The following is an 8,903-nucleotide window of genomic DNA, read 5'->3' as shown; positions in this document are numbered from 1 at the left end:
GAGGCTGACAAAAGGGTTTTTGTGTCTCGAATAAATCCCATCGTCCTGGGGACAAGCGGCTGTAAGAGATGATCCAACCATTCGCCCAAATGTTCCTGTAGGGATCCGATACCCGCAACTATTGGGCGGAGCGGGGGAGGAAATATGTTCTTATGAGTTTTAGGGAAGCCGTGGAAAATGGGACATATAGGAAAATCCGGTATCATATATTGTTTTTGTTTGTTGTCTATAATGCCCATCTGTACCCCTTCCTCCAATAATTTTTCCATCTTGTTTTTGACCACTGCAGTGGGGTTGGAGGAGATTTTTCTATACGTGGTGGTATCCTCTAGTTGTTGAAGAATGAGTTTTTTATATAGCATTTTATCTAGGATCACCACTGAACCCCCTTTGTCCGCCTGTCGTATGATGATATTGTCATTTTTAATTAATTTTTGTAAGTCCTGGTTCTGCTTTTTACTGATGTTGGGGGTGATAGTGTCCGATAGTTGAAATAGTGATTTTAAGTCCTTTTCCACTCTGGATTGAAAAACATCCATGGAGTCCGCCCTGGAACCAACTGGATAAAAAAATGGATTACTGGTGTTGAAGCTGTCTTTTGTTTCAGTGATTTCTAGTTCTCCCTGGTTAGTAAAAGGAGGATCTTGCAGTTCCATAAGTGTGAGTAAGTTAAGTTGATCCTGAAACGAGGATGACAGTTGGAGTGTAACAATGCCTTTAGAATTTAAAGGTTTAGTTAAAGGCTGTGTGAACTCTTGTTGGATCAAAGGGTCCATTGTCTGATCATTTGAAAAGTGTCTCTTCACCGTGAGTGTTCTGATGAATCTATTTACGTCTTTTATAGTTTGATATAGGTCCCCTCTTCTGGTTGGAACGAACGTCAGTCCTTTGTTCAGTATAGAAATTTGTTTGTCACTTAGTATGGTAGCTGACAGGTTGACAACTGAAAATTCTTCACTGTTAATTGTATTGTTTACGTTTTTCTGCTCCTTGTTCTTGTACCTGTGTTTCCGTCCTGCTCTTCTGGTGGGTCTGTGTGTTTTTCTTTTCCTTTCTTTTTTTGTGCGCCCACTCCTAAAAAAGACGAGGAGGGAAGAGCAGCAGAACTGTGGGAATGACTGTGCGTTTTGTTTCTGTGTGTGGCAGCATTCACATAGTTTTCATTGTCAGAGTAATCTGTACAGTTATCCGTGCTCTCGTTATCAGATGAGCTGAATGTCACATTTTTTGTTGTATTATGGAATTGGTGCGTATTTGAATTTTTAAGTATAGACCGGGGATTGTTTCTTTTATTTCTATGCCATGTATAAACCGCATCTTCCGCATAATCTTTCAAATCCCTTTTAAATTTGGACTTTTTTATGTTGGTAATTGTTTCTTCCAATTGTGAAAGATTATTATTCATTTTTTCATGCAATTTATCAAACTCTGACAAGTTTTCGTATTGTTTTAGAGATTCCGTGATTTTGCTGATCTCCTCCTCAATTGTAGCAATTTTTGCTTGTTCACGGTCGATGATAAGTTTCATTAATTTGAAAGAACATTCATTGAGGATGTCATTCCATTGCATAGTAAACTCGTCATCGTATGTGGTGGTAGATTTCTTTCGGATTCGTAATCCACGCGGAATCATTGCGTTTTCTACATATTGTGTCAGTGTGGTGGCGTCCCACCACACTCTTAGTTGTTGTATTTTGTGTTTTTCTAATGTCCATATCAGTTGTTTTAGATCCACCGGAAGATCATTAGAAATATTTTTGGAGAAAATATTTGCTACCACATTTTTACGTTGTATATTGTTTGAGAGGGACACCTCCTGATATGATTTCGGTTCATCTGGAGTTACTGCAGGATTATCCATGATTGGTAAAGAGCAAATTCAATAAATTAAATTGCTGATGAAGTGCCAATATTAAATATATTGTAATGCAAGATCCAACTTAGTAATAAATGGGAACTCCGGTAACACAATACTTTATAAAAATATATAAGTCCAATAGTAGCAGAGGTGGTGGGAGCACGAAAACATAGCACGGTAAATATGCAAAGAAAAAGAAAAGAGGGGATTCAGCTCACCACTGTGCGGTATTGGATACAGGAGCTCCGTAGTTGCAGGAGAGCAAGGCAGGCAGGATGCGGGCCGTGTCCCGGAGGATAATGGAAGAAAAAAAGCACACGTGCAGGGGTGGGCCTCCAGCTGCTCCAAAAAGGTCCAATTAGAAAATTAAAACTTCACCTTTAATGTTGCATGTTAAAAACAAAGGATATCCATAGTGAAAAATAAAAGGAAGGAAGGGAAACCGACGCGTTTCGAGCCTATACTGGCTCTTAGTCGTGGCACATAGTATATCGGGCAAGTGCCCCCTTATATAGTGTAACTCCAAATGATCCCAAACGGAAACCCCGGGAGCCCGGGTTCCGGAAGGGTGATGACGTAGGTCAATGATGGAAACAAGTGTAAGACCTGGACTGGATGGATAGTCATGTGCTGGGTAAGTGCATAATATTTAACACTATGTGTGCGGAGGCCATATCAATTTCATGAGTGCCACCCCCGGCAACATGGTAAAGCCCGGATACGGGTATAATTACTTAGTCCTAATTTGGGTTGCCGACCGGTTATACATATATGAGAATGGTCTTATACGGAATAAACCGCATCCGTAGGGCGCATAGTGTGAATACTGCATAATGTATGTACATTCCGTTTGGTCCAAACTTAAAATATTTTTGGACTCGTGCTTTGGCCTCATAGGTCTATAGGGATAGTGATGGTTAACGTATGTTTATATGTACGCAGAACATGTGCATCAGGGGCAAATACCACAAATATGCAAAATAATAGTATAGGTAGCAATGTGCACACAAACTAGGTCTATAAGTAAGAAGGAACATGAACCACATACTATCTCTTTGTATATATGTATATGGAGAAACCGTCAGCTACCATACTAAGTGACAAACAAATTTCTATACTGAACAAAGGACTGACGTTCGTTCCAACCAGAAGAGGGGACCTATATCAAACTATAAAAGACGTAAATAGATTCATCAGAACACTCACGGTGAAGAGACACTTTTCAAATGATCAGACAATGGACCCTTTGATCCAACAAGAGTTCACACAGCCTTTAACTAAACCTTTAAATTCTAAAGGCATTGTTACACTCCAACTGTCATCCTCGTTTCAGGATCAACTTAACTTACTCACACTTATGGAACTGCAAGATCCTCCTTTTACTAACCAGGGAGAACTAGAAATCACTGAAACAAAAGACAGCTTCAACACCAGTAATCCATTTTTTTATCCAGTTGGTTCCAGGGCGGACTCCATGGATGTTTTTCAATCCAGAGTGGAAAAGGACTTAAAATCACTATTTCAACTATCGGACACTATCACCCCCAACATCAGTAAAAAGCAGAACCAGGACTTACAAAAATTAATTAAAAATGACAATATCATCATACGACAGGCGGACAAAGGGGGTTCAGTGGTGATCCTAGATAAAATGCTATATAAAAAACTCATTCTTCAACAACTAGAGGATACCACCACGTATAGAAAAATCTCCTCCAACCCCACTGCAGTGGTCAAAAACAAGATGGAAAAATTATTGGAGGAAGGGGTACAGATGGGCATTATAGACAACAAACAAAAACAATATATGATACCGGATTTTCCTATATGTCCCATTTTCCACGGCTTCCCTAAAACTCATAAGAACATATTTCCTCCCCCGCTCCGCCCAATAGTTGCGGGTATCGGATCCCTACAGGAACATTTGGGCGAATGGTTGGATCATCTCTTACAGCCGCTTGTCCCCAGGACGATGGGATTTATTCGAGACACAAAAACCCTTTTGTCAGCCTCTAAATCCCTCACATGGAACAAACAAGACAAGTGGCTCTCATGTGATGTCACTGCCCTATACACAAGTATACCCCACGAGTCCGCCCTGTCGGCGGTGGAATTCCACCTTAACAAATACTCCAACTACAGCAATGATCTCAAACAATTCATACTTGATGTATTACTTTTTGTACTAAAACACAATTTTTTCTCTTTTGATGGACAATTCTTTTTTCAAACGACTGGATGCCCTATGGGAGCCAAATTTTCCCCGTCCCTGGCTAATTTATACATGGCTCACTGGGAGGAGGTCTACCTATACACAGCCAACAACATCTACCACCCCCTTGTGGGGTGGTATGGCAGATATATAGACGACCTCCTCATAGTGTGGCGAGGGTCGAATGAAGAAGCAGTTTCATTTGTGGATTATCTCAACCTCAATTCACACAATTTGAAATTTACATATATGTTAAACCACATAGAGACTAACTTCCTTGATGTAACTCTAACAGGAGATGCGGAGAAAAATCTGGTGCACACCAGAATGTACAGAAAACCCACTGCTGGAAACAGCATCCTACACGCTGCAAGTAACCATCCCAAACACACCATTCGCAATCTCCCGATTGGAGAATTAATAAGAGCCAAAAGGGCCTCCTCAACAACACTGGCATATGAATCCAGCTGCAAAGATATCGGTAACCGTCTCAGAAAGAGAGGTTATACGAAACCCATCTTAAAGAGAGCACAGTGCATAGTAGATTCCAAGGACAGGGAAACGTATCTAGAAGAACACACTAGTCAATCTCTAGAGACTGAATCCACACATATGATCACTTTTTCCACACCATACAGCAGTGACTTTCAGGGAATATGCAATATCTTGAGAAAACATTTACCTATCCTTTCCCAGGATGAAACCACTGCTCACCTTCTGGAACATGGCACCCGTTTTGTAGCTAAGAAGGGAGCATCCCTTAGGGACCTTCTTTCTCCCAGCGAATTTACATCTAAAGAGACCGCTAAGACTTGGTTATCAACAACGGGATGCTACAAATGTAATGCAGCTAGGTGTACATGTTGCAACCTCATGTCAAATGTATCCACTTTCTCATCAACCGCTACAAATCGGACATACCCCATCAAAACACTAGTCAACTGCAACTCCACATATGTAGTGTACCTGGTCACATGTACCAGCTGCCAGAAACAATATGTAGGCAGTACAGCGAGGAAATTAAAAACACGTATCGCAGAACACTTTCGGTGCACTACTAATACCCTCACTAGCAATCGCTCTGTGTCCGGGCTAACGAGACACCTCCGAGAGCATCACCTGAATGATCCTAGAGGTTTCAAAGTTGCAGCAATAGAAAAAGTTTTTTCATGCCGGAGGGGAGGAGATAGAACAGCCAAACTCAGGTCCCGTGAAGCATATTGGATTCTTGTACTAGACTCTCGCTTCCCCACCGGCATGAATACAAAACATGATCTGATGTATATCTACTAGATATATGTCCTAAGAGAGGGTGACATTTTTTCCTCACATTCTAACTATGATATGGGTACACCATCTTTTGATGTAGGTTACATGATGGACATAGTTCATAGGTTGCTGGGTATAGATGTGATTAGACTGGGATTGGCACTGTGCCTTTGCGTATGTATGACAGGCTCTGCATGTCTTGTTTAAGTAGAAAGAAATATTTTTTCTCTTTTTTGGGAACTGTTCACTGCTGCGGTTTCTCCATATACATATATACAAAGAGATAGTATGTGGTTCATGTTCCTTCTTACTTATAGACCTAGTTTGTGTGCACATTGCTACCTATACTATTATTTTGCATATTTGTGGTATTTGCCCCTGATGCACATGTTCTGCGTACATATAAACATACGTTAACCATCACTATCCCTATAGACCTATGAGGCCAAAGCACGAGTCCAAAAATATTTTAAGTTTGGACCAAACGGAATGTACATACATTATGCAGTATTCACACTATGCGCCCTACGGATGCGGTTTATTCCGTATAAGACCATTCTCATATATGTATAACCGGTCGGCAACCCAAATTAGGACTAAGTAATTATACCCGTATCCGGGCTTTACCATGTTGCCGGGGGTGGCACTCATGAAATTGATATGGCCTCCGCACACATAGTGTTAAATATTATGCACTTACCCAGCACATGACTATCCATCCAGTCCAGGTCTTACACTTGTTTCCATCATTGACCTACGTCATCACCCTTCCGGAACCCGGGCTCCCGGGGTTTCCGTTTGGGATCATTTGGAGTTACACTATATAAGGGGGCACTTGCCCGATATACTATGTGCCACGACTAAGAGCCAGTATAGGCTCGAAACGCGTCGGTTTCCCTTCCTTCCTTTTATTTTTCACTATGGATATCCTTTGTTTTTAACATGCAACATTAAAGGTGAAGTTTTAATTTTCTAATTGGACCTTTTTGGAGCAGCTGGAGGCCCACCCCTGCACGTGTGCTTTTTTTCTTCCATTATCCTCTGTAGCATACAGCTGCTAAAAAGTACTGGAAGGATTAAAACATTTTTAATAGAAGTCATTTAGAAATCTGTTTAACTTTCTGGCACCAGTTGATTTAAAAAATAAAATAAAATAAAAAAAATAAAAAAATACGGGAGTACCCCCTATTAACCTGTTAAGGACATAGGACGTTCTCTAACGTCCCCACTACCTGGGCTTTAATGCCCAAGGACGTTAGAGAACGTCACAGACAGCCAGGACCATGCTGGAGTATAGGAGCGAGGTGGCAAGCCTGCCACCTCCTCCGATCCCCTGCGATCCGTCGGTTAACTAACCGACCAATCGCAGGGGGAGTGGTTACTTCCTCCCGTCCTGCCCGGCCCCTTGAAGTCCGGAGAGGACGGGAGGAAGACCGGAGGACGGGGGAGTACTTACCTCGTCCCTGAAGACCCGGATCCCGGCGAGGAAGATGGCGGCGGCGACAGGTGAGTAGATCTTCAGCCGCGGTCGGGCCCTTTACAGCAATGCACGTCGCCGTAAAGCGACATGCATTGCTGTAATGGGACCCTGTAAACTACAACTCCCAGCATGCCCAGACAGCCCTTGGCGTCTGGGCATGCTGGGAGTTGCAGTTTTGCAACATTTGGAGGTCCACAGTTTAGAGACCACTGTGCCCTTCCAGATGTTGCAAAACTACACATCCTCAGCATGCCCTTACTGTCCAGGCATGCTGGGAGTTGTAGTTCTGTAACATCTGGCCCTTCAGATGTTGCAGAACTACAACTCCCGGCATGCCTGGACAGTTTTGGCATACTGGGAGTTGTAGTTTTGCAACATCTGGAAGGGCACAGATTGGGAACCACTGTATTAGAGGTCTGCAAACTGTAGTCCTCCAGATGTTGCAAAACTACAACTCCCAGCATGCTGGGAGTTGTAGTTCGGCAACATCTGGCTCTAAAGATGTTGCCGAACTACTACTCCCAGCATGCCTGAGAATGCTGGGAGTTGTGGTTTTGCAACAACTGGAGGCACACTGGTTGGGAAACATTGTCTGTTTCCTAACTCAGTGTTTCCCAACCGTGTGCCTCCAGTTGTTGCAAAACTATAACTACCAGCATGCACTGATAAACTGTGCATGCTGGGAGTTGTAGTTTTGTAACTGCTGGAGGTCGTTTCCCCCCCCCCCCCTGTGAATGTACAGGTTACATTCACATGGGCAGGGGGCTTACAGTGAGTATCAGGCTGCAAGTTTGCGATGCAGCAAATTTTGCTCAAACTCGCAGCGGGAAACTCACTGTAATCCCCCGCCCGTGTGACTGTACCCTAAAAAAAACTACACTACCACAAAATAAAAAGTAAAAAACACTACATATACACATACCCCTACACAGCCCCCCTCCCCTCCCAATAAAAATGAAAAACGTCCGGTACTCCACTGTTTCCAAAATGGAGCCTCCAGCTGTTGCAAAACAAAAACTCCCAGTATTGCCGGACAGCAGTTGACTGTCCAAGCATGCTGGGAGTTTTGCAACAGCTTGAGGCACCCTGTTTGGGAATCACTGGCGTAGAATACCCAATGTCCACCCCTATGCAAATCCCTAATTCAGGCATCAAATGCGCATGGCGCTCTTACTTTGGAGCCCTGTTGTATTTCAAGGCAACAGTTTAGGGTCACATATGGGGTATCGCCGTACTCGGGAGAAATTGTGTTACAAATTTTGGGGGTCTTTTTATCCTTTAACCCCTTATGAAAAGGTGAAGTTGGGGTCTACAACAGCATGTTAGTGTAAAAAAATACATTTTTTACACTAACACGCTGGTGTTGCCCTATACTGTTCATTTTGACAAGAGGTTAAAGGGAAAAAACGCCCCCAAAATTTGTAATGCAATTTCTCCCGACTACGGAGATGACCCATAAGTGGGCGCAAAGTGCTCTAGGGGCGCACAACAAGGCCCAGAAGGGAGAGTGCACCATGTACATTTGAGGTGATTTGCACAGGGGTGGCTGATTGTTACAGTGGTTTTGACAAACGCAAAAAAAAAAAAAAAACGTGACCCCATTTCGGAAACTACACCCCTCACGGAATGTAATGAGGGGTGCAGTGAGAATTTACACCCCACTGGTGTCTGACAGATCTTTGGAACAGTGGGCTGTGCAAATGAAAAATTTTGTACAGCCCACTGTTCCAAAGTTCTGACAGACACCAGTGGGGGGGTAAATGCTCACTGTACCCCTTGTTACGTTCCTCAAGGGGTCTAGTTTCCAAAATGGTATGCCATGTTGGGGTTATTTTGCTGTCCTGGCACCATAGTGGCTTCCTAAATGCGACATGCCCCCCGAGCAAAATTTGCTCTCCAAAAGCCAAATATGACTCCTTCTCTTCTGAGCATTGTAGTTCCCCCGTAGTGCACTTCAGGTCCACTTATGGCATACCTTCATACTCAGAAGAGATGGGGTTACAAATTTTGGGGGGGTATTTTCTGCTATTAACCCTTGCAAAAATGTGAAATTTGGGGGGGGGGGGGGAAACACATTTTAGTGA

Source organism: Hyla sarda, chromosome 3 (genome assembly GCF_029499605.1).
Source record: "Hyla sarda isolate aHylSar1 chromosome 3, aHylSar1.hap1, whole genome shotgun sequence".
Classification (NCBI taxonomy): Eukaryota; Metazoa; Chordata; class Amphibia; order Anura; family Hylidae; genus Hyla; species Hyla sarda.
This window is presented reverse-complemented; position numbering follows the sequence as displayed.